Consider the following 24,619-nt stretch of genomic DNA (forward strand, 5'->3'; position numbering starts at 1 on the left):
TGCCATTGTTGTGAATGCCCGACAATGGGATTTCAAGTTCTATGATTTGGCTTCCTGTGTGTGTGGTATTTCATTCGGAATCTAGGTTGTATCTTTTTCTGGTGAATTTCTTGTTACATTGGAGGTTTTGGGAGTGTTATCGAGGTTTATTGTATTCTCTATGAAGTTTTGTTGGGAAGTCATGGAGCTTTATTTTGTGAAATCTTTCATGTTAGTCTATGATTTTCTATGTTGTTTATTTCATCTTTTTTCCTTAGGTCTAGGCGTTTCCTTTAAGTTTGATTTCGAGAATTAGAGGTTTTCCTATGACTTTTATTTTGGATTCATATTTCTGGTATTTCTATGTAAATTTTCTAAGGATATCATATGTGCTAAAGTTTATATCAAATGCACTACTTTATATTTCATATGAGTTATTTCACTAGTTAAATGTGCCTTTCTATTCGTCGTATGCACTACTTTATGTTTCATATGCACTTAATGATGTTTCATATGCGCTTCAGGAATTATTGAATGTGTTGTCAAAGTTTGTATATGCGCTACAAAGTTAGTCATATGTGCTAATCTGTGTATCATATGCACTAGTCTGTGTAGTTTTGGTTTTTTCTCAGTTTGCTTATCTGTGATGAGTTTTTTGGATCTGTCCTTGTACCAGAGGCTTGTATTGAGGTTTTTTGATGTTTTTCCTATATTGTACGCTTTCATATTTGATGTTTTATTGTGTTTTTTTTCTCCGACAAGTTGATAAGCCTTGTCGTAGAGTTTTTAATGCTTCTCCAACATGTTGATAAGCCATGTTGTGAAGTTTATTTTATTGTTTTTGATCCAGCAAGTTGATAATCCTTTATGTTGAGGATTGCTTCATGTTTATGATAGATTTTGATTGCCCATGAGATGGCCCTTGATTCATTAACTTGCATTGAGGCTTTTGATTGATATTAATGGCTATGTCTTCTTATGTGTTGTTATGGATTCTTCTAGATGTTTCTTTGAGCCTCCTTGTTGCTATTGTTATTTTGGGAACGTGTTAGGGGGAGTGGGCTTTCATGTGATGACCAAGGTCATGAGAGATAGGCTACTAAGAGGTTCCTTGTAAGGATGCTTAGAGTCTAGACCGTCAAGGCACATTGGAATTTTTTTGTTATTGTAATTAAGTGATAACATTAATAATTAATTAGATGGGATGGGTAATTAGGATTCATCTAATCAAGATAATTAATAGTTGTGAGCCCCAAGACTTGATCCTAGGGAGGATGTTTTAGGATAAGCTTGGGAAGGTCATTGCGATGGCAAGTCAATCTCCCTTGTTTCTCTTATAGGTTGAGATGGCTCCACATTTCTATTTGGATTATGCCTTTTAGGGCAATGCTTTTATGTTTTGGAGGATAGCATGTGATGACACTCCATCCCTACATGTGTCCTTTGTTTGATTTATGCTTATATCTTGATTGGTTGGTATGCCTCTAGGAGTTTATATTTGTGATTGATGTATAATTATATACTATTGTAGTGCTTGAGTTGTTGAGTCTCTTTGGTTGCTAGGTGTTAGCTTAGGTCTAGAGTGCATCTTGGGACCCTGTGTCATCTCCTAGCACGGGGGGTGGTTCCTTTGGTTCCACATGGTCAAGTGGTTGATGCCTTCTTGTTGATTAATAGTTGAACTGATGATTTGGAGGTGGAACATAATAGATTGAATAGTTAATTGAGTTAACTGATTGAGAAAAAAATAGATTGAAAGATGAAAAAAAATTATTAGAGGATAATTGATTGATGACAAAGAAAGATTTATTTAGAAAAAGCTAATTGGAAGATAGAAAAAGAATGATTGAATAGAATTAAAGAAATAATGTAATTAATCAATTAATTGAAATGATTAATTAAATAGATTGAAAATTTAACTGAAGATGATTGATTGAATGCTTTTTTGGGAAAAAAACAAAGTGGAAGATGGAAATAGAGATTGGAAAGATAATTGATTTAATTAATCGATTGATTGAATTGATTAATTTAGCATGTGCTTGCACTATGACTTTGATTTTCAATTTAATCTTTGCATGAGATTTAATTCAAATATTGAATTTACTTTAAAGTCAATTTGTTATTTGTCTTCGGACATGTAGTGTCATGGTTTAAACATTTCGTTGGTGAAGCAGCCACCAAGGTTCAAATCCCTACTAAGCCATTATGCTTGCAAGGCCTTGTGCCTTCGCTAGGCCATTGTGCTCGCAGATTTGAACAAGTAATGTGTGGGGATGAGGTACCCCATTTATGGCCTCATTGGTTCATAGCTCTGGGTCAAAAGTGTTCATGTGGAACTGGAGGGCGTGTCATGCCAACGTTGTCGGTCACGTTAAAAAGTTTACTAGGCATAGTGTCGAAAAAAAAAAAAAAAATCAATTTGTTATTTGAATATATTTAGAACTTGACTTTGATTTTCAATTTGATTTTTTGAAATCATGCATATGTATTTGAATTTAGATGAAATTAGAAGAATATGAATTTAAATTTGAATTTGGAGAATTAATGAAATTAGATGAAATTAGAATTTGGGGATTTGGAATTTGAATTTGAATTAGAAGAATTAATGAAATTAAACGAAATTAGAATTTGGGGAATTGGAATTGGAATTTCAAGAATAAATTAGTAAATTAAATAATTTTAAAAAACTATTTAATTATTTAGAAATTGAATTTAATTAAATAATAAAAATTATTTAAATTAAATTAAAAGAATTAAATCATAATTAATTAAATAATTAATATTCAGAATAGGATTAATGATTAAATGATTAGAATATATAATTTATTGATTATTTAAATTGAAGCATTAATAATCATAATTAATTAGATAAAAAATATTTAATTAACATTAGAAATTGGTTTAAATGATTAAACGGTGATAGAATTGAAATTGGAATAATTAGTAAGATGGTGAAGAAATATGAAATTACAAGAATAAGATTAATTAACTTAACCAAAGAAAAAGAATTGTTTAACTAATTGGATGAATAATTAGTACATGATCAATGTGTTAATGTTTTGTAGCTTCGGTCAGATAATTATAACCAATGAAATCAAATGCTTAATTAGCCTATCGGCCTTAAGCATATGATAGCTATCCTCTACAAGTATTAATCTGTTATTTGCATTATGTATTTAATAAGATTCTTGCTTAACTAGTAATCTTGAAATATGATTATGAATTAATCATATGTATATATTTAATAATGTATAACTATACATTATTAAATATACACATATAATTAATTTGATTATATAAAATAATATTTAATCATATGCTTATAGATATTTATTATTGAACAGATTATGTGCGTTTAGCAAATCATATTAACAATTTAACAAATGCAAATTGGTTACCAATAATTATCAACTGCATTACATTACATATCGACATGTTCTTACACGGCCAAGAGACATGTCTCTACGTGGACATGATCCACGTAGAGGCATGCCTCTACGAAGGCATGTCTGTCTCCTTATATAAGGAGGGAGACAATCGTATTGTGGACGTACAGAATAATTATAGTGCAGAAATAATATCGACTGCCTCCCAGAATATTGCAGGCCATTTGTTGTTGGAAGTTTAATATATTAATTGATTCTATTTTCATGTAAAATTGCAATAAGATTAATATCAGTTTTAATTGATCATTGTACAACAGTTCATGTTAAATTAATTGATATACAAAGGAATCCTTATATTGATATAAGAAGTGGAAATCGCATTAATAAGATTTAAAAGATCTCATATTGAAATATGATATAAACATTAACATGGTATCAGAGCTAGTCTAAGGAAGATACAATCAGATTTGAGTCTAAAGGCAGCCAAAATTTATCATTTGAATTTATTCAAAACACATACTCTTCTCCTAATGGCCAATGATGTTAGATTTGAGGATCGCCTTGAAGGCCTCTCTAACTTTGTCTCATGGAAATTCATAATTATGATCACATTAAGAGAGAAAGAGTTAGAAGCCTTTGTAGAAAAGGAAACAACTATATTAGATGAAGAAGATAAGAAGAGACGATGGATAAAGAACAACAATAAGACCCTAAAGTTGTTAGTAGACATTGTCAAGGATCACATAGTACCTATAATCTCCAAGTTAGATACAACATTCAAAATATTCTCAACATTAGAAAGCATGTATGAAATAAACAATACTAGTAGGGCTCTATCACTAAAAAAAAACTTCACCATATGAAGATGAACAAAGGAGAATCCATTACGTTGTATTTTATGAGGATCACATAATTAAAGGACCAACTCTCCACCATTGGTCACCTTATATATAGAAAGGAGCTAACTATGTTAGCATTAAATGGATTACCTACTTCATGGGAAGGATTCATAGAAGGAATTAGTGTTAGCTCAAAACTTCAAAAATTTGATCAATTAAAAATAGATTGGATTCAAGAAGAATCCAGGCTAATTACAAGGGGGGATGGTCAAATCCCTATCAATGAAGACATTCATGTATTGAAATCCTCTTCACACAAAAAGGGAAAGAAAAGGAATGTCAAAAAGAAGAAGGACAAATATGTAAGGAAAGCACAGTGCATAAAAATGCTTCCTTAATGTCAATTTGCAAGGGAAACAAGACTAGTATGTTTTAAAACTTTATAGAATACTAAGATTAAAATATATGAAATAGAGATAATATCATAATTCAAACACACATAGAGATAAACAACATGAATTTACGTGGGAAACCCTTTCAGGAAAAAACCCACCATCGACAACAAGAGCACTTTATTCTCAGCAAAGAATCTTTACAATAAAGTCTGTTATCATAGCACAAATGTTCACTCTGATCACTGTGGCTACACACCACAGTATACAACTTATCATCAGAACAACAACCTTTTTCAAGTTTCCTCTTGGCTTCATATACATTTTCATGTCAACTGTTCAAGTGTCAGTTTGCACCAATCGGTTAGACATCTAACTATCTACGTCAGTCTACATTCATGAGAAAATAATTATCCCACATGCATCCAAGAATCAAATCAGTTCGTATTCAAATACAACGGCCCAGATGAGTCGACTCCATCGGGTATCAACGTAACTTCAAAACTACATCTCTGATGGCCAATGATAGACCCGATCACCGAAGGCAACTCCATCAGGTCATCGACAAGATGAACTATCATCTATCCCAATCATCTGATCTGCTCAATCTCTCTTTCTGTTCTCCACCACGTGGCACCCTCTGATTTGCTTCGAGGCCCCTGCCCTGCCACCTTAGCACGACCTTACTAACCGCCCGAAATGAAGCTCTCCTTTGTCGGGCCCCACCTTGGTCGCCAAGTCACATAGGATAAACCTTGTGCATGTTGCCATAGCGGTATAGCAACAATCATCCGATCATCCTAAACTTGCTCACCCGTTAAACCGTCTGAGTTGCTCCTTTTTTTGGGCCCCACCATGGTCGCCAAGTTGCAGGAAATAACATATGTGCATCTTTCCATAGCAATAAAGCGATGACCATTGGATCTAGATCTAAACTGCATGCCTTTTATCCTTTTGTCCATCTGATAATCGATGCTACCATGATGACCAAAGATGACTTTGTCGAGTATCGGCATAACACGGAACAAGTCTACCCGATAGCCGATAGCACTTCGATGACCCAAGGAGGATTCACTGGGTATCAGCATAGCACCGAACAAGTCTATCCTATAGCTAATAGTACTCCAATGACCTAAGGAGGATTCATTGGATATCGGCATAACACCGGACAAGTCCACCCGATAGTCGATGGCACTCCCAATGACCGAAGATGACTTCATCGGATCATCGGGATAACTTCAAACCTACTACTCCGAACTCTTATATGTCGAGTTAATCGGCAAAAGTTATACCGATAGAGTTCATAGATTTCTTTCACACTCTTTCATCGGCCAGAGTTAACCCGATTAGTATGAACAAGGGTAAGTTGAATTAGAGGCACATTTCCAACAAAATATTCAAGAGGAAAATACTCATCCAAGAGGAAGAGGGATGTGACCAAAGTACAATTCTTCAGATGTGACCAATATGGGCACTATGCCATAAAGTGTCCAAACAAACCAAGACCTCAAGCCACTGTTGCAAAAGATAGTAAGTCAAGGATAGAGAATGATTCATAGAAACTTGTGTTCTACTCAGCTCTTTCAAGTCAAGTATCAACTAACCCTAATACCTGAGTAATTGATAGTGGATCATCATGTCACATTATAGAATTCAAAGAACACCTTGATAGCCTAATAGAAAATTTTGATGAGGAAGTAACTATTGGGGATGATTCAAGCTATCCTCTAAAAGTTATTGGGACCTGTACTATAAACCTAAATTCAGGCATCTCCCTTCAACTTGCAGATGTATTATATGTCCCAGGGATAAAGAGAAATTTAGTCTCCATTTCAGCACTTGAAGATAGAGGATATAGAATCATCTTTATGGAAGGAAAGGGCTTGGCATGGCCAAAGAACTCAACCATCAAGAAGGCCTATACTATTGGAGTAAGACATGGGTGCCTCTATAAACTTTATATTTCCTCCTCTCAAGATTTAATGCATGAGTCAATAAGCACAAGTGAAATTTGGCATAGGAGGTTAGAACATCTTCATTTCTGAGCTCTCCCTTAATTGAAAAATGGCGATAGGTCTACCTAAACTAAAGAAAAATCATGAAGGAGCATGCAAAGGATGTGCTCTAGGGAAAAACACAAAAGGTATGTTTCACACCAGTGATAGCAAATCTAAAAATGTATTAGAAATTATTCATTCTGATTTATGTGGGCCTATGTTTGTAACCTCTTTAGGAGGATTTCTGTATTATGTTATCTTTGTAGATGATTTCTCTAGGAAGACATGGATATATTTTTTTTAATGTAAAGAGTCAGAAGAAATCCTTATGAGATTTAAGGAATTCAAGGCTCTAGTAGAAAATATATTTGGTAAGAGAATTAAAATAATAAGAACAAATAATGGGGGGGAATATACTTCAGATAACTTTAAAAACTTTTGTATAAATGTTGGGATTAAGAGGGAGTATATAGTTTCTTATAATCCTCAACAAAATGGAGTGGCAGAGAGGAAGAATAGAACTATTGTAGAAGCTTAAACTTCGAAACTTATTTTTGGGTTGAAGCCTCTAGTATCGTTGTCTATGTACAAAATATAAGTCCTCACTCTCTCCTAGATGACAAAACCCTTGAAGTAACCTTCATTGGATTTAAACCTGACATAAGTCACCTAAGAATCTTTGGATGTCTAGTCTATATTCATATACCTAAAGAGAAAAGATCCAAATTGGAACCCTCACGCAAAAAGGGCATATTTGTAGGTTATAGTGAAATGTCTAAAGCCTACATAATCTATATACTTGGACAAAAACAAAATGAATTAAGTAGAGATGTTATATTTGAGGAAGATATTGCTTTCAGAAAATCTAAAAGTTCTCAAGAGTTAGAAGACCTAGAATCTCCTCTAAACATGGAAGAGGATCTTGCTCCTAAGATTCAGAGGGAGACTCAAGAAGTAATAGAAAATGAAGGACAAAATGAACTCATGGATCCTGCAAATGAAACCAGAGGTACTCATATGAATCGAAAAAGGCCACTTTGGGAAAGAAAAATGATTCAAGAAGCTAAAGACTATGCAACACCACAAGGGACCTTTAGGGAAAGCAAAAGACCTCACTAGTTTTCCAGCTATGTTGCCTTGATGAGTGAAATCATCAAATTAGAGCCTTCCAATGTCAAAGAGGCCATTGAAAATCAAGTATGGAAGGATGCTATGACAGAAGAGTATCAATCCATCATTGAGAATGATGTTTGGGACATTGTGCCTCAACCTATAGATAAATCAGTAGTATCCTCAAAATGGCTTTTCAAAATCAAACATGTGGCAGATGACAGCATTGAGAAATATAAAGCATGATTTGTAGCCAGAGGTTTCTCTCAAAAGGAAGGGATTGACTATGAAGAGAATTTTTCCCCAGTTGCCAGATATAATTCTGTTAGAGTTGTCATTGCCATTGTTGCATCTAAAGGATGGAAGATTCATCAGATGGATGTGAAGATAGCTTTTCTAAATGGGATAATCGAAGAAGAAGTATACTTAGAGCAGCCTGAAGGGTTTGTCATACATGGAAATGATGCATATGTATGCAAGTTGAAGAAAGCCTTATATGGGCTCAAATAGGCCCCTCGAGCCTAGTATGAAAGAACAGATAAATATCTTTTGGGCTTAAACTTCTTCAAGAATGATGCAGATCTGAATTTGTACTTCAAGGTAATAAATGGTGAAATGTTGATTCTCATTTTATATGTTGATGACTTATTAATTACAGGAGAAGATCACCTAATTGCCAAATGTAAGCAAGACCTTGCTTTAGAGTTTGACATGAAGGACTTGGGTCTTTTACATTATTTCCTTGGTTTAGAAGTTTGGCAACAAGCAAATAGCATCATCTTAAATCAAGGAAAATACACTATTGACATTATGAAAAGATTTGGAATGATGGAATGCAAATCTATGTCTACTCCTATGGAAAGAAACTTGCACAAATTAAAGGAAGCAACAATAGAATCAAAATTTGCAGATCCTACCTTATACAGACAAATTATTGGGTTGCTAATATATTTGGTTAACACCAGGCCTGACATTTTTTATTTAATTAATGCACTTAGAAAATTTATGTGTGAACCAAAGGAGATACATATGGTTGCAGCGAAGCATATTCTGAGATGCCTACATGGTACTATTGGGTATGGTCTTAAATATACTAATGTTGATCTAGATCTTCATGGTTACATTGATTCAAATTGGGCTGGAAGTGTAGTAGACAAGAAGAGCACATCAGGGTGTTGTTTTAGCCTAATATCAACTATGATTTGGTGGATCGATAGGAAACAATCATCAGTAGTATAGAGTTCTAGAGAAGCCAAGTACATTGCATCTTCCATGGGAGCAAGGGAAGCAATATGGCTAAGGAAACTCCTTGTGGGGTTGTTTGGACAACCTTTGAATCCTACTATCATCCATTGCGACAACTAGAGTTGTATAAAGCTTTCAGCAAATCTAATGTTTCATGACAGGTCTAAACACATTGAGATTCCTTATCACTATGTTAAAGACATGGTTGAAAGGAATGCGATTTAGCTGAAGTATGTTAGTACAAACTAACAAACTATAGACATTCTCATCAAACCTCTATCCAAGACAATGGTTGAGCACTTCCGAGATAAACTTGGTATGGTTGGAAATATAAGTTAATTTAAGAATAAAATCTAAATTATTTAAATTTTGTTGTACTAAAAGGTGTTTAATGTGTAAACCCTTTTTCATGTGTGAGACTCTATGACTTCTTGGACCCTGTGAACATTTTTGAAAGATGATGAGTTTTCAAAATGAACACTTGTATATGGTTGATATTCTAAAGTGACGACTTTGCAATATTTAACATCACTATCATGTTGGATATCATGAGACTTGATATCTATGAACTTGTCATGATAGTTAGCATCTCTGTAGATATTATGGCGGGTATCATGAGACTTGATATCAATGGTTAACCATAATAGTTGAGATAATCATAGTGGATATTATGTGATGTAATATTCATGGATATGCCATGATTTATATCCCTATGATAGTTATCCTATGACGTAATGTCAGTGCACATATCATAGTCTATGGATATATATATTTATGAGAGTCATGGAAAATATCATGTGACTTGATATTTGTGTACATGTCATAGCTCTCAGATATCACAGTGAGGTGATATTATTGGATCTACCATATTCTGGATAGAATTAATCATCCCTAGCTAAGAGGGAGTGTTAATGTTTTGTAGCTTCGATCAGATAATTCTAATCGATGAAATCAAATGCTTAATTGGCCTATCGGCCTTAAGCATTTGATATCTATCCTCTACAAGTATTAATCCATTATTTGCATTATGTATTTAATAAGATTATTGCTTAAATATCAATCTTGAAATATGATTATGAATTAATCATATGTATATATTTAATAATATATAGCTATACATTATTAAATATACACATATAATTAATTTGATTATATCAAATAACATTTAATCATATGCTTATAGATATTTACTATCGACCAGATTATGTGTGTGTAGCAAATCATATTAACAATGTAACAAATGCAAATTGGTTACCAATAATTATCGACTGCATTACATTACGTATCAATGTGTTTTTACATGGCCGAAAGACATGTCTCCATAGAGACATATCTCTATGTGGACATGATCTGTGTAGATGCATGCCTCTATGAAGGCATGTCTCTCTCCTTATATAAGGAGGTAGACAATCATATTGTGGACCTACAGAATAATTATAGTGCAGAAACAATATCGACTGCCTCCCAGAATATTGCAGGTCATTTGCTATTGGAAGTTTAATATATTAATTGATTCTATTTTCATTTAAAATTGCAATAAGATTAATATCAGTTTTAATTGATCATTGTACAACAGTTCATGTGAAATTAATTGATATACAAAAGAATCTTTATATTGATATAAGAAGTGGAAATTGCATTAATAAGATTTAAAAGATTCTATATTCAAATCTGATATATACATGAGCACAATGAGACATTTTTTTAGGTGTCTACAGGTAGTAGTTAGGATAAATGGTTAACCTTAAGGAAATGAACTAGATTGCATTAGATGAAGTGGGATGCAGTTATGACTCTAGTAGGAGGATAAGTATGGATGTATCTTAGTGTATTTTGTAATAAAATTTTGAAATGGAAAATAAAGTTATTGGAATTATGGATGTGCATTTGGTATTATGTGTATGCTATTAGGGAATTAGAAATGTGAATAGAACATATTTCTATTAAGTAAATCATGATGGGGGAAGTATATGATCATGTTGGAATTTGAATGTAAAAAGGGAATTAGGAATATTTGGTATTGGTGCTCTAAAATGAACCTAATTGGAATGGATTAGTTAACATTGTGATGGATTGGATTTCATGATAGGTAGTTAGTAGATGATCTTGCTTATGTTGCATGGAAGGAATAAATGGTAATGGACATGTTATGTTTTGGATTAGTAAATGATCATACATATATGCATAAAAGGAGTAGGTGATTATGATACTGGGTTGCATTGGATGGTAGTAGTGATCATGATAATTATTGCTTATGGTGATGTCTTAAGTAGTGAAATTGAGTTACCCTAGGGAGATGGTAGTGATGTTATGTTGTGTTTATTCTACTTGAGTAATTAGTTAATGTGTTTATGTTATATGATCATGAGGAGTAAGTGTATATTATGTTAATGGATGTTAAATGCATATGAATAGTTAGTTGTATATGTTGCATTAATATATGTTCTTTTTTAAAAATATTATCTCTTTTGTTAGTAGATTTTGGTTTTTTTATCTAGGGTATTTTGGCGAGCATTATATGTTGAGCATCTGATATCAAATTTATAAAATAAAAGAAAAGAAATTAAAAACTATAGCGAAATTCAAGATAGAGAACAATATAAATGTATAAATAAATTGTAAACTAACCTCTTCAACGGCATGGCATTTTTTTTGTCTTATAGGGATAAAATAGCTATCGTGTTCCTCACACTACTTGGGTCATTGTCCATTTTTGTTGGAGGTCGTAGGTAGAATGGACCCAGTTGGCTTTCCAAAAAAAAATATAATTAGAAATATGTGTATGGGTAATGTAGCCCGTACATGTTACTAATAAGATTAATAATGTTTATAACCATAACCCATGCACATTATATTTTTCAAATAACCCTTACACATTACGTTCATTTTTTTTTTTTTATGGTGTCCAATTTTTTGTTCACCATCTTGATGCACTTACCGAAATCAAAGAAAGGAAATGAAACCTAAATAGAATTAAAACATAGATAGTATTGGGAAACCAAACTAAATTCCAAAACAATGCAAAAAATATCTCTAGGACCCACCTCATTATTCCACCAAAACTAGCAGTGACTAAAACCCAAAAAAAAGTATGGAAATGGTGGTATACCCAAAACTGAATGAAAGAATAAACCCATTGAGAGAAACACTCTGAAATTCTAGTTGACCAAAGATCACCTTTTCTTCATTCGAAAATATACATATCTTGTTGATTCAAATAGTAAAAAAAATTGGTAATACAAAGTGATAAATAAATCATGTAAGCCAAATGGATCGAGGAAAGAAAGCAAGCTATGCAAGCACAAGATCTTACCCAATAAAATCAAGAAATCAAGAAGAAAACCCAAAAAAAACTAAAAACAAGCTCCTCAATTATGAATTAGGCTTGAACGTATTGTGATAACATAAGGACATAACACATGGAAAGCTTAGTAAAACCAAAGGTTCTTTATCTATGTTCAACTAATAAATACATGTGCACAATTGTTGCTTTGCGAATTGGGTCAATGAAGGAAGAAACCAAACTATGCAAACATAAGTTCCCACCCAATAAAACCAAGAAATCAAGAAGACAATGACAAAAACAAATGAAAACAAGCTCCTCAATTATTTAAACTTAAATATTTGTGATAACCTAAGGCCACAACACATAACTACTAAAATCTAAGATGTTTTATCTATGTCCAGGTATAGATGCCCATATATACCAATTAACCTAAGTCCATCTCTATATAATTTATTTTCCTTTGCCTAAGAGAGTTCACCTTTTATTATAACATATAAATTGCTCATGTTATTTGCTCATGTAAATAACAATCTCTTTCACCTTAAAGCATCAACAAATAGGGTTGTAAAGAAGGTTTCCAACTAGAATAAATTAATGATGGTTGATAAAACTATACTATTATAAACATCTAACTTTATGAGATAGAATTCAACAATTCTTTTATTTGATATTTTAATCACCTGAATGTAAGTGTGGATAGAAATTAAGATCTTGATGAAAACACTCAACCATGATACTATATCTTTATTTGTCAATGAAATCTCTATGCAAATAAATCTCTATGTTTGGCCTCCTAAACATTCCAAGTATAAAAATTTGGAAAAAAATAGAACATACACCTCTACAAATCAAAATGAGAGAAAGCTTTAAAACTTGGACTTTTCAATTTTCATATGACTATTTGTAGCATCCTAAAATTGCACCCCTTGCAATTTTCGATCGCATTTAGGTCTTCACCTTAGTTTTTTCACCCCTCAGCCTAATCAAAGACCTGATTATGCTCACACATGCCAAGAATTTCATCCAGCTCAAAGGTGCACCACACTGCCACCTTGATCCTACCCCAAAATAGGGTAGGACTAGGGAATGGAGCCATAGTCCTCATTAGGACCAGGGCATGGCGTCATGGTCCTCCTTAAAGGGGACCTAAATTGGACCCCTTGCTCCTTCTCAAATTTGAGCAGGAAACACCCCTCTATGTTGACTCAAGTCAGAAAATTATTTAATTCATCCCACTGACAAGTATATAAGAGGGATTTACCCTCTAATTTGATCATCCACAATCATCATCAATCATAATCAAGCATTCAAGAGCAATTGAGCATTTTTCAGTCTTCCTTCAAGCTTTCGAGCAACAATAAAGTCAAGATTTCAAGCATTGAAGAGAAGATCATCATTCTAATTCATGAAGTTATAATTCCATGTGGAGGTAAGCAAAACTTCACAAGAAGGTATAAGCATTTCATTTTCAATCAATTCAACATCCCCTCAAAGAGAAGGATTTCTACATTTAGTCCTTTTGTAATGCCCTACCAGGAACCCCAAAGGAAAACCCACAACAAGGGCGAAACAATTTTTTTTTTTTAAAGTATAAACATAATAAGTGCATAACACACAACATGCACGATAACACAAGCATAAGAATTACACTAGAATTCCTTAAGGGTTACCAACAAAGAATAAAAACCAAAAGATAAATACCACAATTAAGGTTAATCCAATAATACATCATTAACTCAATGATCACAAGAAGCCATAAGCAATATCAATTTACACCATTGAAAGATTGAAAGGATACAATATAATTCCACTTCAATAAGCATGCACACATAATATAAAGGATATTGATAAAAACATCCCATACATAGGATTACATTGCTCTTCCAATACATAGCTTCTCAATATACATATAAAGATACAACTTAACCAATTACAAGGTTACAAAAGATCATGATACAATGACCACATAGGCCTCCAAATAACAATAATCTCCAAAACATGAGATAAGCATGAGCCACGATCCAGAGAAACACTTGTGAAGCCAATCCTCGCATGAAGGTACAAACAAGAACATCTGATGGGAAGTGGCACTACCGCCCAACCATGTAATTCCCAAAATGGAATCACCCCACCGTGCTAGGAGATAACTAAGGATCCTCAAGCAAGCAAAGGCATGACATGGTCGACAAAATAAAATGACTCCATGATAGCACAAAGACACTCCACAATAATCCAGATGACTCAACATCATAATTGCACAAATGACTCGATATCACAAAACACAAGTAAATTGACATCACATGCACAAGTGAGCCTAAAGAGAGAGTGTCATCGTATAGCTTGATGGTTACCTTGGTAGGCTCTCATAGGTCCTGGCTCTCTGTCCTAGTAACCTCTCCCGAACCTTCAGCTCCAACCAAGTCTCATGCCAACCCTTCCAGCCTTTCGTGAAGACAAGGTGGTCGTTTTTCTATTCCATGCCTTCTCACTACATTATGAGCCTCAATACAAGCACTCACCTATGCGTGAGGTACAATATCTTTATTAATGTTATGAACTACCCACCTAGTCAATTAATTAGATTATCACTTATTATTTGACTTTCGTTGGGGTAACCTGCCAACCACTATGGGCATAGCCCTAGCTCAAAAGCCACTATCTCAAAGGACACTAAACAAACAAGGTCACTCCCCGAGGACCCTATGGAAAAGAAGAAAACCATTACACCACTTTCAGAAACAAGCGGTCAAACAAGGACATACTGACTCTTGGCTAACCATAAGGCGAAGACATTACATGGTTAAGACAACGAAGCCAACATATATCACTTGGTCAAAGGTACTAATTACGCCACCACAAGACGACTGAACCGCAGACCAGAAATAACACAATATACACTTGCAAGGACAGCTAATTCACAAGTCTGCACTCAGACAATCTTTGAGAAAATCGGCATTATAAGCACTTGCAACATCATTGATTGAAAATTAAATAAAACACTCTTTTACAATTCACATCTATTCAATTTCCAAATCACTATTATTCACATCAAATACTCAACCGAATAAAAACATGAATTTCCAGCAGGCATTTAATTCATTTCCAGAATATATCCAAATTAACCAATTTGAATTCCTAATTCATGCCTTGATTTCCATTGATAAATTTATTAAACCATATAATAAAAAATCACATGAAAAATCATCATTTCATTTAAAAATTAAAACCACTTAAAAATATATTTCATTTAATAAAAAATAACTTCATTGCATAAACCGGTTTGTACCAGTGAGGGTACAAGGTTACGCAGAGGTCAAAACCAACCCGCAGCAGTGTCGTTGCCTAGGCCACAGACACTACCTGCTGGTAGTACTGCTATCGACCGATAGCAAACCTACCAACCAGTAGCGTTGTTGCCGACTAGTAGCAGACGCTATCGTTTGGTAGCGCTGCTACCAACTGATAGCAGTCCTACTACAAGTAGCAGCTGCTACCGACCGGTAGTATTGCTATCAAATGGTAACAGTCCTACCGACTGGTAGTACTGCTACCGCGTAGAAGTACTTACGACCAGTAGTACTGCTACCTGCAGGTAGTAGACACTACCGACCCGCGTTGTAGGATTAACCCACCATGGGGTAAGGTAAAGTCCAAATCAATAAAAGATTCAAAACACATGCTTCCAAAGCATTAAAAATCCAATAAGCCACAAAATCATTTAGTACAAGAAATGAATTCATCTCCACATTATTTCATGGGCACACACACACACATAGTGCTAAATCCAAAATTCAAAGGGATATTTACTAGCAAGGTAAATGATGAAATAAACACACTGGAAGCAATAGCTAACCAATTCTTGGTAAGTTAGATACTAGGATGCACCCAACAAACCCAATCTAATTCATTCTTTTCCAAAAGAAGAGGAAAACAAGAAATTGATTTCAAGAACACAACATATAACAAAATAGAGAAATGAACCATTTCTTTCCAAAATGCAACCATATGATAAGAGTTCAACAAAATCAATAATATCAGGCAGTATTTCTTCCAATCCAAACATTCCACAAGAATCTACAAGCAGATTTGCATTTTTCAACACACAGGAAGCAAACTAAAAAATTCAAATTAAATTTAAAACAAGAATAGATTATCCAACCTGGAAGCAAACTAGCAAGCACAATGAAGGAAGAATCCCAACCCTTGCAAACCAATTCGAATTTCAACTCCTCCTTCCAAAATGGTTTTCCAAATTTCTCTCCAGAAATTTTGCCTCCCTCATTCCCATGAATTTTAGGCATACATGAAAAATAATTTTTAATCTAAACTTTCTAGGTTGAAAGTTATTCCATCCAATCAGATTTAAATATTTTAAAAAGTAAAAAGCAACCAGAATTACTTTTTGCCAAAAAAACAATTCTTTTCCAACAATTAAAATGAAAAAGTTAAATGGGAAGGTAAAGAGAAAAACTTTTATTTTATTTCCTATTTTCCAAAATACTTTCTTTCAACTTAAGCATATATCATTTAAATGGCTAGGCAATTATTTATTTCCTTCCATAAAATATATTAATGCACTTTACACAAAGAACTAAGCCATTTAACCAATTAATCTAGCAAATCATCAATTAAATTAAATCAATAATCATAGAGCATAATAATCAATTAATTACACCAACATAAGATAGCATCATCCATTTAATTAAATAACCATTTAAATAAATGAAAGCACACGAAACAAAGGGATGATCAAATGACAACTCAAAAATGACCAAACTAAAGGACTATGACTCGCATACCAGTCAGACAGGAAAGACAACCGACCGACAACACTCACATGAGTGTAACTGTGGGTCAAGTTAGGGTACAACAACTATCTCCTCCACTCCCATCGGACATATAAGGAATGCTCAGACCTATGAAACCAGGTGGAGTTGATACCCCGTACCTACCTGATACTAGTACCTGCAATGTCCTGCACCAAAAGAATCCATATGTGCATATAAACAAATATTCATATATATATATATATACAAACACAACACCCACACCGATGAAGGAGAATCGTGACGTTCCCTGTCTCACCGGATTGAGTGAAGGAAAATCATCCCCTCGCATCCCAATACACTTGCAAACACGCAACATATAAATAACACATCTCAATGTAAGGTAAAAGTGTTAGTCCATGATAATGATCCATAAAATAACATTAAACATAAGCACTGAGATACTGCATAAAAACATACACCATACATCTAGATAAAGCATGGAATAACATCGCATATAATCTGAATTAATATACAAAAATGTTCCACTGAATAGTCACTAGAATAAGTTAAAACATACAAAATGAGGTTGATCGAGGAGGGGTACTACATCCTCCCCCCCAAGCCTAGGCTTACTCTTGGAAGCTTAAAATAAAAAAGAATAAAGCTCTCTCATCTTCACTGCATCTTCCCATGTCGCTGAGCTCTCGTCACTTGGATCCCATAGGACCCTTACCTACTCAATGGTACGACCCCTGAGGGTCAAATCCCGACGCTGAAGAATGCGCACGGGCCCCATGGAAAGTTGCCCTCCCTCGACCTGCAAAGTGTTCCAATCAAGAACATGGGTCACATCAGGGTGATAAGGTCGAAGAACAGAAACATGAAAGACATCGTGGATGCAGGATATACTTGGTGGCAAAGCAAGACAGTAGTTAACAGGTCTTATCCTCTCAAGGATCTCAAAAGGGCTTACAAAACGAGGTGCCCACTTAGAACCCTTTCCATAACGAATCAGACTCTTCTGCGGGCACACTCTCAAGAACACATGATCGCCAACAGAAAATTGATGATTGACTCTATGGGCATCAACATACTTCTTCTACCTATCCTAAGCAGTAACCAAATGCCCACGAATCTGCTCAACTTGTTGCTCCCTCTCGCGAAGCAAATCTGGGCCTAGGCACACCCTATCCTCCAATCGATCCCAACTCAAAGGAGTATGGAAAGGATGACCATACATAGCCTAGAAGGGAGACATGCCTATAGAGCTATGATATTCCTTGTTATAAGAAAACTCCACAAGGCAACCTCCCAGCATGACTGCTAGTCCATAACATACATGTGAAGCATGTCTCCAAAACCTTATTCACATGCTCGGTCTGATTGTCCATCTCTGGGTGATAAGCTAAACTGAAATTCAACTAGGTTCCCAAAGCATGCTGAAGTGAGGTCCACAAGGCTAAAGTAAAGATAGGGTCTCTATCAGAAATGATCCGCCTTGGAATCCCATGCAACCTCACCACATATTCCAAGAAGACTCGTGCCACCACTACTATTGTAGAAGAAGATCGAATATGAACAAAATGAGAAAATTTGGTCAATCTATCAATAATTACCATGATGGCATCATGACAACGTGAGGAAATAGGAAACCCCACAATCAAATCCATAGAAATGATATCCCATTTCCAATCCGGTATCAAATTAGGTTGTAAAATCCCTGCAGGGTGTTGATGCTTCACCTTCACTCACTAACATTCTAAGCACTTCAACACAAAATCAGCAATGTCACATTTCATACCAGCCCAATGATATATCTGTCTAAGATCTACATGCATCTTCTTGACACCAGGGTGTGCCGAATAAGGTACATGATGGGCCTCAATCATGATCAAAATGTGAAGACCCTCCAAAGGAGGTACATAGATCCATCCAAGATGACAAAGAAGATCATCTGACTCGAGAGTATATCTAGAATATCTACCCTCCAATGGTCTTCCAAACTCTGCCACGGCTCTAACATCCTGATACTAGGTGTCTTGAGGAAGAACTCCAATAATTCTCTCACTCAAGTCCACACCAAGGGACAAAGCTGCAACCTCATGTTGCCTATGGCTCAAAGCATCAACCACTACATTCTCTTTCCCCTAAATATAATGAACCTCAAAATCATACTCGCAAAGGAATTCCATCCATCTTTGTTATCGAGCATTCAAGTTTGGCTGCGTGAAAATATATTGCAAACTATGGTGATCACTATGGAGCTCAAATGGACACCCCAACAGGAAATGTCTCCATCTAACCAATGCATGCACTACAGCTGCCAACTCCAAGTCATGAACTAGATAGTTCAATTTGTGATCCTTGAGTTTATGAGACTCATAGGCAACCACACGTCCATCCTGCATAAGCATTGCACCTATACCTTATAAAGAGGCATCTGTGCATACCATGAAATCTCTGGATGGGTTAGGAACTACCAAAATTAGAGCACTAACAAAGATTTCCTTCAAGGTATGAAAAGCTAATTCACACTGCTCTGACCAAACAACTTCTTCCCTTTCCTCTGAAGAGAAGTAATCGGATGGCCTATCCGAGAAAAACTTTGAACAAAGCGACGGTAATATCCGGCCAAACCCATGAAACCTTGAACTTCAGAAACATTGGTCGGCATTGGCCAATCAACAATGGCTTGGATCTTAGAAGGATCCATAGATACACTTTCTCTTGAAACTATATGACCAAGATAGCTCACCTCTGACTGGAAGAAATCACACTTTGCCAAATTCACAAAAAGTTGATTCTCCCTCAAGCACTGCAATACCTGATGCAAGTGACCCTCATGCTCTTCCATAGATCTAGAAAAAATCAATATGTCATCCAAGAACACAAGGACAAAGTGGTCAAGGTAGGTGCAAAATAAGCCCATTCATAAGACTCATGAATACTGAAGGCACATTCGTCAACCCAAATGGCACCACTGTGAACTCATAGTGACCATAATGAGTACGAAACATCATTCTATGAATCTTTGCATCATGAATGCACAATTGATGATACCTAGATTTCAGGTCTATCTTAGAGAATACCTTGGCTCCCTTCACCTAATCCAAAAGGTCATCTATCTGAGGCAATGGATATCAATTCCAGATGGTTACCTTATTCAACTATCGATAATCAATGCATAACCAAAGAGAACCATCCTTCTTAATGGAGATAACCAGCGCACCCCAAGGAGAAACACTTGGACAAATGAACCCCTTGGCCAATAACTCCTCAACTTGTAACTTCAACTCACTCAACTCCTGAGTAGTCATCCGATATGGTGCTCTCGAAATAGGTTCCACACTAGGAACCAAGTCAATTTGAAAGTCTATGTCTTGCTTCGAAGGCATACTGAGAATATCCAAAGGAAACACATCAGCATACTCTCAAAGAATAGGGTGACCATCAAGAGAGATTTCTCAACTCTCCCTCATCCACATCCTCAAGAGCAAATGCAAAAAGCTGACACCCTTGGCGCATGCACTGCCTAAGTTGCATAACGGAAATCATACATAAGGATATCGATTGCTGAACTCCAACGATCCCCACTCTCCTGCCATGGTCATCTAAATGCTCTACTATCTTTAGACGATAGTCTACATGAGTGTTGTGAGATGATAACCAATCCATCCCCAACACAACTCCATAGGACCCCAAAAGAATGACTCGAAGGTCAACTGAAGTGACAAAGGGTCCTAGGTCCAACTCACAACTTTGAACGTAGGCATCTACAAACACTTGCACACCAGTAGCCAACTCTACTTGCCACCTATCCACCTTCTTAGCAGACATGAGCCCGCACAGCTCCATAATGGATGAAGAAATAAAAGAACCTGAAGCACCAAAATCAAAAAGTACAGAGATAGGAATACCACACAACACACCTATGGTCACAATCACGGTACTCTGATGCTCAGCCTAGCAGTCATCCACCACTACAAATACTCTATGGGATCTACCTACATCCCCCATTGTTGGCTCTAATGCAGCTGGCCTTTGGCTACTCGTATGGTGAGGACGATGAGGACACTAAGCAGCCTTGTGGCCAAACTAACCACAGGTGAAGCAAGCTCCACTACCAGGTCCTCTACTTCCAAACAACCCACTAGACTGCTGAAAGCTCTCCCCACAAGGGGCCTGAGATGCCCCTTGAGAAGACTGCCCTGGAAAGGTTTGCCTACCCTTCCTCCAGAACCTTCTCTTCTGAACCTGAGAATTGCCACCCTGCTGGCCCTGACTCTGCTTTGGTCTCAGTGGCTACTGCTGCTGCTGACCACCCTTAGCGGGTGCCTGAGGACCCCTAAAAGGTGCAACAGTCTCGGACTGATTCCCTCTCCCTCTAGACCCACTGAAAGGATCACTCCCAATCTGAACTCCTGACTGGCCACCATGAGCATGACTAAGGTTCTTCTCCACCAGCCTGGCTTTCACCACGGCTACCTCTACTAAAGCAGGCTCAAAAACTCTCACTCCTCCACTGATGCGGTCATTAAGACCCCTCAAGAAGTGTTGAAAAAGAATAGCCTCATCATTGTCAATCCCGACATACTATTTGAGCTCATAGAACCTATGCTCAAACTGATCTATTGACAACCCAAACTGGTGTAGAGCATAGAACTCATGTGCTCGTGACTGCCTCCATTAGGGTGAGAGAAATTGTGCCTTGAATCTCTCCAAGAAGACTCCCATGATGCGGTGTTAATGTTCACACCAATCCTCTCCTCATCTAGCCTCCACTAGATAGATGCGAAGCTCTTGAGATGCATGATAGCGCATCTCACCTTGGTGTTGCTACCATATGGATACATTGTGAAACACCAATCTAAACTGATAAGCCAAGTCTCTCCCTCGAGATAGGTACCTTTACCATCAAAGAAAGGAGGGTTGGACCTCATCAAGTCCCTTATGTGCCCAATGATAGTTGGATCCTAGTCCACTAGGACCTCTCTCCTTCTAGGAGATCTCTCTCTCTCTCTCTCTCTCTCTCTCTCTCTCTCTCTCTCTCTCTCTCTCTCTCTCTCTCTCTCTCTCTCTCTCTCTCTCTCTCTCTCTCTCTCTCTCTCTCTCTCTCTCTCTCTTCAGAACTTGTTGAAGTGGCTCCTCCACCTGGCCATGGATGGGCTGATCCGCCTCAAATCTGGGGCCTAGTCTATCTAGCACCTCCTGAAACATCTGTCGCAACTCTTCCCTTTCGGGAACCTGATCTCTTGAATGCAGTCCCTCTTGATGAACTGACTGATCTCCATCCACACTCGCAAGAGTGGGTGGTGGCGAAGGACTATGGTGGTCAGAACCTCGAGCCCATCCTCCTCCTCTACCTCTAGTGCGGCCACCAACATGGCCACCTCCCTTGGCTTTCCTAGCCATGACCTAACACTACACAAGAGAGAAAATCTCAGATCAAAGGTAAGGAAAGAAGCAAGGAAGTCACACCACATAACCTACACAAAAGGTCAAGGCGAATGGGCTCACTACAAACCCAGAGAACCCAGTGTTGAAACATGGGCTCTGATACCAAATGTAATGCCCTGCCAGGAACCCCAAAGGAAAACCCACAACAAGGGTGAAACAATTTTTTTTTAAAGTATAAACATAATAAGTGCATAACACACGACATCCACAATAACACAAGCATAAAACTTACACCAGAATTCCTTAAGGGTTACCATCGAAGAATAAAAATCAAAAGATAAATACCACAATTAAGGTTAATCCAATAATACATCATTAACTCAATGATCACAAGAAGCCATAAGCAATATCAATTTACACCATTGAAAGATTGAAAGGATACAATATAATTCCACTTCAATAAGCATGCACACATAATATAAAGGATACTGTTAAAAACATCCCATGCATAGGATTACATTGCTCTTCCAATACATAGCTTCTCAATATACATATAAAGATACAACTTAACCAATTACAAGGTTACCAAAAATCATGATACAATGACCACATAGGCCTCCAAATAACAATAATCTCCAAAACATGAGATAAGCATGAGCCACAATCTAGAGAAACACCTGCGAAGCCAATCCTCGCATGAAGGTATGAACAAGAACATCCGATGGGAAGTGGCACTACCACCCGACCATGTAATTCCCAAAATGGAATCACCCCACCATGCTAGGAGATAGTTGAGGATCCTCAAGCAAGCAAAGGCATGACATGGTCGACAAAACAATATGACTCCATGACAACACAAAGAGACTCCACAATAATCTAGGTGACTCAACATCACAATTGCACAAATGACTCAATATCACAAAACACAAGTGAACCGACATCACACACACAAGTGAACCTAAAGAGAGAGTGTCATCATATAGCTTGATGGTTACCTCGGTAGGCTCTCATAGGTCTTGGCTCTCTATCCTAGTAACCTCTTTGGAACCTCCGGCTCCAACTAAGTCTCATGCAGACTCTTCTAACCTTTTGTGAAGACAAGGTGGCCGGTTTACCATTCTAGGCCTTCTCACTACATTATGAGCCTCAAAACAAGCACTCACCTATTTGTGAGGTACAATATCTTTATTAATGTTATGAACTACCTACCTAATCAATTAATTAGATTATCACTTATTATCTTACTTTTGTTGGGGTAACCTGCCAACCACTCTAGGCGCAGCCCTAGCTTGAAAGCCACTCTCTCAAAGGACACTAAACAGACAAGGTCACTCCCCAAGGACCCTATGGCGAAGCAAACAGCCACTACACCACTTTCAGAAACAAGCAGTCAAACAAGGACATACTAACTCTTGGTTAACCACAAGGAGAAGACACTACATGGTTAAGACAACGAAGCCAACATATATCACTTGGTCAAAGGTACCAATTATGCCACCACAGGGTGACTGAACCACAGACCAAAAATAACACAATATACACTTGCAAGAACAACTAATTCACAAGTCCGCACTCAGACAATCTTTGAGAAAATCCGCATCATAAGCACTTGCAACATCATTGATTGAGAAATAAATAAAACACTCTTTTACCATTCACATCTATTCAATTTCCAAATCAATATTCCATCAAGGATAAAATTCATGTCAAATACTCAACCGAATAAAAACATGAATTTTCAAGAGGCATTTAATTCATTTCCAGAATATATCCAAATTAACCAATTTGAATTTCTAATTCATGCCTTGATTTACTTTGATAAATTTATTAAGCCACGTAATAAAAAATCACAAGAAAAATCATCGTTTCATTTAACACTTAAAACCACTTAAAAATATATTCCATTTAATAAAAATTAACTTCATTGCATAAATCGGTTTGTACCGGTGAGGGTACAAGGTTACGCAGGGGTCGAAACCAACCCGCAACAGTGTCACTACCTAGGCCGCAGGCACTACCTGCCAACCGGTAGTAGGCCTACCAACCAGTAGCACTGTTGTTGACCGGTAGCACTACTACCAACTAGTAGTAGTCCTACCGATGGGTAGGGCTGCTACCGCTGGTAGTAGCCGCTACCAACCAGTAGTAGTCCTACCAACCGATAGTACTGCTACCGAACGGTAACAGTCCTACCGACCGGTAGTACTACTACCTATGGG

This window comes from Cryptomeria japonica, chromosome 3 (assembly GCF_030272615.1).
Source record: "Cryptomeria japonica chromosome 3, Sugi_1.0, whole genome shotgun sequence".
Classification (NCBI taxonomy): domain Eukaryota; kingdom Viridiplantae; phylum Streptophyta; class Pinopsida; order Cupressales; family Cupressaceae; genus Cryptomeria; species Cryptomeria japonica.